Below are 7,720 nucleotides of genomic sequence, written 5' to 3' on the forward strand. Positions count from 1 at the left end.
ATGTCGGTGCTTGCAAAGTAAGGCAATGTGGAAAAGAGGAAAAACAGCAGTGATGCTTCAGTGCTCAACTCCCACATGAAACAGAGCTGGTACTATGGCCTTGGGGGAAAGTGGCTATGAGTGCAGAGGTGAAGTTACTTTCTGCCTTCATGTCTGCTTGAATGATCACAGCTCTTTTGCCCTTATCCATCTAACAAGATGGGGGAGAAGCCATTTGCAAGAGCTTGGTGAGTTCCTTTCTAGTCTACCCTGTGTTTCATGTTGCACCTATCATGAAGGCATCTTTCTCAGTCAACCCTAATGCTGAAACAGGAACTGGCAAAATGCATGAACCTGGTGAGGATGATCTCAAGGAACTGGTTCAGTGGATCCGTGGTTCTCAAACTGTGGGCCTGAGACCCAACAGTGGGACGTGACCCAAGTTTTGGTGGTTAATGAAACTGACAGGGCAGATTACGCTATGTGCATTAAGGGTTAAACAAGTTGCTACTTGAGGGGAAGCACTGCTGACCAATCACCATTGCAGCCACACCCTTTGGCATTTATACATCAGGCAGCAGCTTCTAGGGCCTCTAAAAAATTTGAGAACCACTGTCCTAGGTGCTTATATCCTGTTAATGTACATTTTCTGTGCTTGATGCACCACTGAAATTCTAAACCTTGACATGCAATTTTCATGTGCTATGGTACGTACTATTGCTTATTTGGGTTTCATTTCTGATTGCATTTCTCTTGTCCACTGCATAGTTGCTACCTCCTGAACAATCCAGGATTCCCTTGTAAATAGCATTACAGAGCGGTTGTCACCACAATTTTACTCATCCTAGTTTGTCCTGACATTTATATATGTCAGAACAGATTGCAACCCTGCTGTGTTTTAAATGGAAATAAAATATTCCACCCCAATGCTATTTGCTCCTTGTTAATGGTACTTGGCAACGGAGGCACATGAAGGCATAAAGCCCTCCTTTCCTCCCTGCTAGCAGATGGCTTCTCTGGCTTTGCTTTCCAATCTTTGTCCCTCTGCATGCTCATGAGTGCCGCCTGAGAATGAGCTTTTCCCTCCCTTTGGTAGAAGGAGAGAAAATATACTGAACCTTGTTACGGTTGCTCTGTCTGCCTTGTACATTTTTTCGTTCCCCTCCAATAAAGATGTTGGGAAAGCAATTTTTCATTGCTTTCCTCCTTATAGATCTCTCTCATGAGACAGGAAGAGAACATTTTGGAAATGTCAAGGCTACTTGTATGCCATGGGTTCAGAGGTTTATAGTGGAACTGAGCAAAGACCATCAATCCTGGGCAAAAAAAACCCAGCAGCAGCCAGTGTGACACTGTGTTGTGAAGAACAATGCATAAATGCAAATAATTTAACATCTTTAAGAGACTCTTCCGCATGCTAGTGGTACATGGTGAATTTGTAAATATGAATGAAATACCTGCAGAACTTTTATTCAGAGAAAGACCATATTCTTGCAGTACAGCAATTCAATGATCTTTAATACAAATGAGAAGTGCAGCCCCGTTGAAATCCATCAATGAAATGGTCACTGAAGCACATCCCTAAAGATGGCATGCGCATAATCAACAGATTATGTCAATCTGTGTGGTATTGCTTGCATTTCCAGTTTAAATGTACCAAATGGTGCCACTAACATAAGAACATAAGAACATAAGAACAGCCCCACTGGATCAGGCCATAGGCCCATCTAGTCCAGCTTCCTGTATCTCACAGCGGCCCACCAAATGCCCCAGGGAGCACACCAGATAACAAGAGACCTCATCCTGGTGCCCTCCCCTACATCTGGCATTCTGACTTAACCCACTAGCTATCAATGGACAGAATAAATGAGTGAAATTGGGGGAGGGGGGTCAACCAAAAGGCTCTGAAAAAAATACTGCAGTCCCCTTCCATCTGGAGGTTATTTATGAAGGGAGTCCACCTGGGAGACCCAGATTGTGGTAAGAGCTTTTCTAGATGCTGGAGAACAGCCCTGAATAATAAAACATTCAAACAGAGAAGTAGTCTGGGACTTCATCCTTCATTCAAATCCCAAGTTGGTGATTGCAGGTTTCCTGATTTCTAGCAGTTGAGAACAAAGTGTTGTTTAGTTTTCAGCTGTGGTATGTTTGGGATTTTTTTTTTTTTAAACAGATCAGAAACTGCTTGGGAGGATTAGGAGGGTTCTTCTTTATTTTAATTTTTTTTTAAATTTATACTTATTGTAAACTTTTAATTTACTTAAATTGATTTGATCTTGTTGTATGGGGGTTTAAAAATTTTCCAGCTTGAGGATGTCACTTCTGGCCACGACATCACTTCCCAGTTAATGACATCCCTTCTGGTGGGTCCTGACTTGTCATTCTAAAAAGTGGGTCTTGCTGCTAAAAAGTTTGAGAACCACTGATCTAGCTCATCTGTTGTTTTTGAGCTGCTTTACTACAGCTGCCTTGAGTGTATAAATTCTATAAATAAATAAATAAATACTACATATGCAGCCCCCCCCCCCATAACTTTGGGGCAGCATGAAGGGAAATAAACCACAGTGGTCAAATTTAGACCCTTAAAACTGTAACCTCTTCTACAGGGCCAGTGGTGTAGGCAGGCATTGTTGGGCAGCTGGCAAGGGCCTAGGACCCTTCCAAAAGCCCACTGCTAAATCCCCAAGGTACTTCTGTACCCATATTCTTAATGTGGTTGTGCTGAAGTTACCTTCTCCCGGGTAGAGTCCTCCTGGGTAGCTGGGGGCCCATGAATGGCAGTTTGCTGAGGGCTGCTTGAAACCTAGAACCAATCCTACTCACATGATGCATGTGGTTAGTGACTCCAAATGGAATGCATGTTCTCATCTGCATAAACAGATGCATACCCCCCAGTCTAGTACAGCCTGAGGCAAGGCTGGCATACAGGATTCATATCAGCTGCCTCAAAGATTGCCCTTGCTGAACACTGTACGAAAAAGTGTATAAATCAATTCGGAAATACTGTCCATCCCCAAGCTGGTTGAAAGGGGGTGTCTTTGCCCAATTTCCTTGTATGAGGTGAGGAAACAGACGGCACCAGCAGATTGGTGGCATGGCAGTAGGGTGGTGCATGGCTGGCCTTGAAAGCGGCCCCCTCCCACTGATGTTTCAGTTTTCTGGTGAAGCAGCCCTGCCCATTCACTTAGGAGAAAAGTCTGGGTCTAGCTCAGGGGTGCCCAAACCCTGGCCCTGGGGCCACTTGCGGCCCTCAAGGTCTCTCAATGCGGTCCTCAGGGAGCCCCCAGTCTCCAATGAGCCTCTGGCCCTCTGGAGATTTGCTGGGGCCCACACTGGCTCAGCGCAACTGCTCTCAGCGTGAGGGTGACTTTTGACCTCTCACATGAGCTGTGGGATGAGGGCTCCCTCCACTGCTTGCTGTTTCATGACTGTGATGCAGTAGTGGCAGCAAAGGAAAGGCCAGCCTTGCTCTCCTCCTGATTGACCGTGGCGGAGCATTTTTCCCTTGCTCCAGACATTTTGAAGGATGAGTTGCCTTAACCAGTTTGGTCATAATGATGCCCAATTCCAGTCCTCCCCCTCCTCCCAGCTGATGTAGCTGCACCAAAAAGGCATGCTCTGTATCCAGCAGGGGAGATGGAGCAGGAGACTTTGCAGGACAAAGGGGATGAACCTGCCACCCTGCAATGGGTCTCCTCCTCAGATCTGAACCAGCAATTTCACTGGTGCAAATCTGAGGAAAGAAAGGGGTCAGGGAGACTGTGCACAGAGGGGATAGGATCTGGTGTGTACCATTGCTGTTCCCCCACAGCCTCCCTGCCCCCATTCCTTCCTTCCCACCCTGTTGCACCTTCCCTCACCCCCTCCCACATCCCATGCTGGCTTACCTATTCTACCATTGCCAGAGTGCACTTTACAGCTGGTTTACAGCACCGTTCCAACAATGGGGCAACCCAATAGGACTGGGCTGTAAGAATAGGAATCAGTGCACACCTGGAGAATTGGCTAAATGTGTCCCAGACAAATCCCAGAAGTTTTGTGGCTCAAATGCTGGCTAGGGCTCCTTTGAACAATAATTGCAAAACCAAACCCCAAAGGCATGTTACCCTGCACATGCCTGATCTCATCTGATCTTGGAAGCTAAGCAGAGTCAGGCCTGGTTAGTACTTGGATGGGAGACCGCTTGGGAATACCGGGTGCTGTAGGCTTATACCATAGTCTTTCGAGACTGAAGGTTGCCAACCAAAAAAAACCCCCAAAGGTTGGTGTTGAACAGTGCACCTCAGCACATACCTTGTTTGGAGGGGTAGATGTGGGGAAATGTGCTTGCCAAGAGGTTCTCTGAACTAGAAGCACACACTGAAAGGGGGTGGAATCTTCAGTCAACTACTGCTGGAGAGATTCCATACTCACATAAACCTGGCCCATTAGAACTCATATGGGCTATAGCACCTTATCTTGTAGTTTCCTGTGGTATGCAGGCAATGAGCCCATTGTAGAAATAATGTGTTATGATGTAACTGATGCTCGAATCTCATATCTTCAAGCTGTTAGTCTGATTAATCCCTAGAGTCTTGAAGCAGAGTCTTACATCCTTTTGACCTTGAAATTAGTATTAATAGAATATGGAACTCTGAGGCTAAAAAAAAATTCTATAAAAATAGATGCATAATGTGCTAAAGCTGAGATTATATACGATGCATTATTCATTGGCAGTAACTCTCATAAAGTTTTATGAAAATAATGTGTTGTCTCATCTGCACAGAATGTGTATAAAAGAGTATTCTTTAGGTGCAGAGCATTTGGCTACATATTTTTTTCTGCTCTTCACGATCAATTCAGTGCGACCCCCCCACCCACCCATGACGTTGCTCAAGGTTTTGCTGATATTCTCATGCTGTCTTTCATCAATAGAGATGGACTCATGCCTTGGCTGCTCGCATGTGATCCTTGTTTGCAAACAGAAGGAGGAATGACAGGCACACTGTGAAAGTTTGGTTCACGCAGGTTTGTGTATTGTTTCAGCTGGGCAGAGTAGCAATCTGAGTTCAGGACGGCTTGTCCACATGGCAGCACGAACCACAAGCACATCACTTATTTCTTCAGCCAATAGTCATTTCAGTGCAGTGTGTTAGAGAGAGAGAGAGAGAGAGAGAGAGAGAGAGAGAGAGAGGCCATCAGTAATATGTACAGTATTTGTGTTGCTCTTTTGCAAAGTGCAGAAAAAAGGAACTGCAAACAAACAATGTGTTGTAGATTTTAACAATCAATTTTTTTTCCAAGCGCTGCCTAAATAAAATGAACATAACATTTTTTAATCTCCTCAGACTTGGTAAATCACTCTTGCATTCAGTATGACATATTAACTCAGGAGTGAAGCTCACTGAGTTCAATGGAACCGACCCAGGCAAGGGTACTCATTGCTTCATGAAGGCTGATACAATGTTGGCTTTTAATACTAGCTGGAAAATGACATTAATGAGCCACCACTTTTGTGTTCTTCCAGTTCAGAAATAAGCATCTCAACGAGACAGGCTTTTCTTAATTTCAGCAGTAGAAGAGCAAGGGTGTGTCTTCTTTAAGGAATCATATCCCTAAAGTACTTGAAAGCTGGCTTGTTTTAATCATAGCAGATGTGTGATTGCCATCTCATGTTACAGACATGAGTTCCATTTACATAATCATGCATAGTTCAGGAATATGTCTTTGAAATGTGTATTGGGTGCAGACCTGGGGCAAGATGTACATGTTGGCAGACCTGTTAAATGACATCATTAAACATGCTAAGGCTTTCATGGCTGGAATCCATATTGAACTATAAACAGCTTTTGGGGCTAGGTGCTGTGGTCTAGCACAGCACCTAACCCAAAAAACTGTTTATGGTTCAATATGACATCATTAATTTCTATGATTCTAATACAATTCTGTGCCATTAAAGAAGATAATAGTGACTCATTGCTGCACTAAAATTATGCTTTTAGCAGAGATTCCTTAAATTTCCACCAGCAATTAATATTTAAATCAGGAATGACACTGCCATATGAGACTGAATAAAAGCATTAAACTTCCACTATGCTGCATTTTTCAATTACCAGACAGTGTGATTAAAGTTGCTTATAGGAATCTTTTTCACTAAGTGCAACTGAAAGTTGGGAGGGTTGCAGCTGCAGCCGCATGGAAGCAAACAGGGAAATGACTCACCTCCCATGGGCTGCAGTTGGATTTTCGACCTGCAGGAAGAACGACATTAGATTTACTGCAAAGTAAAATGTGAGGGATGCTCAGTGCAAACACAACTTTTTTATGTGACTGCTGTAAGTTTGGGCATATTTGGTAATTATTTTGCAGGCTTAGTAAGCCTGACATTAATAAGGAGTCGTCCATTATAAAAGGTCAAATGTATAAAGCCAATTAGTCCCTTTGGGTAGCATTTGTTCATGATGTATTGCAACTAAAAATTTAAGTTTATATGTACAGGTAAGTGTATGTGTGTGCACGTATATGCATACATATATAAGGAGGAAAGGAACAAGAGAGAGAGAGAGAGAGAGAGAGAGAGAGAGAGAGAGAGAGAGCGCACTCCATTAAGGAATGAAATGAAGAATGGGCTGAGACTCAGACCAGTTTGGTCACAATAATTTCCATTGTACTTACTGGACACTCCCAGACCCTGGCCTGGGTACATTGAGAGTCTTGCTTTGTTAACGAGTGAAATAAAACCAGAAATTGCTCCAATGGTTCAAATAATTTATGGCTCATATAATTAAGCTTTGAAATATTTAAAATTCTGGATTAAGCCTGTAATCAGATGCATGCTTACATGGGCAACTCAGGGTGCAATCCTAGCCTGTGCAGGAACAGGTAGTGGCCCAGCTTAGAGTAAGGGGAATCATTTTCTCTTATCCTGAGCAACTCCCCAGGCAGCCTTATGGGACAACTTGGATATGCTTCACCTAAATTGGTGGCACAGATTTGAGCAGCCTGTGTAACATAGGGCTGCTTGGGAGTGGGGTTAGAATCCAGCCCAAGTGCTGGTCCCATGCCCTACCCAGGCCTGGTTCGCTCACGACCCGCCTTCCCTCCCCATCCTGGAACACCCACCCCAAATCCCTGTGCCACTGGCACAAACTTACCCCATTCCAGAGTGGCTTCAGCACAAGTTGGCACAAATGTACTTTATGGTATGTTTGTGATGGCCGGAGCCAGCACAAAGGACTTGTGCCAACTCCAGAGGAATGTTAGGATTGAGCTGCCTGTGGGAATTTAAGCTGAACTCTGTGGCCCTTACTTCTGATTACAGAACTGAGCTGTAAGGTTGCTTTGTGGGAATGAATTATCATTGGCCTGCACTTCGTTATAGTTTTCAAATAGTGTTTTTCAAGAGTTTGTTTTTTTTAAACCAGGTATTTATTTTTGGAAGAATTTCATAACAGGCTGCCCGATGCATATATTGATAATAATGGAGAGGATATAAATCAGTGACAGAACACATGCATTGCTTTTGGAAGGCCCTAAGATTGGTCCCTGGTATCCCCAGTTAAGAAGCTATCAGGTATTGGAAAAGAGCCGTACCAGAGATCTTGTACAGGGTAACCCCCAAAAAACAGAACCCATAAAAATTTTATTAAATCCTACAAAGGTCCAGTAAATTTCAAAATGTCTTTTCCTTGGTTGACCAAGACATATTGGGGAAGATTATTGTTCCAATATTTCATGCACAAAGTCAACTTGTATACCCTGA

General features: G+C 43.7%; 1 pseudogene; it reads left to right on the forward strand.

The window, feature by feature from the left end:
• Positions 1–4,068: 4,068 nt before the first annotated feature.
• LOC136642353 (5S ribosomal RNA) lies at positions 4,069–4,187 on the forward strand (annotated as a pseudogene).
• The last annotated feature ends 3,533 nt before the right edge of the window (positions 4,188–7,720 follow it).

Source organism: Tiliqua scincoides, chromosome 2, assembly GCF_035046505.1.
Source record: "Tiliqua scincoides isolate rTilSci1 chromosome 2, rTilSci1.hap2, whole genome shotgun sequence".
Classification (NCBI taxonomy): Eukaryota; Metazoa; Chordata; class Lepidosauria; order Squamata; family Scincidae; genus Tiliqua; species Tiliqua scincoides.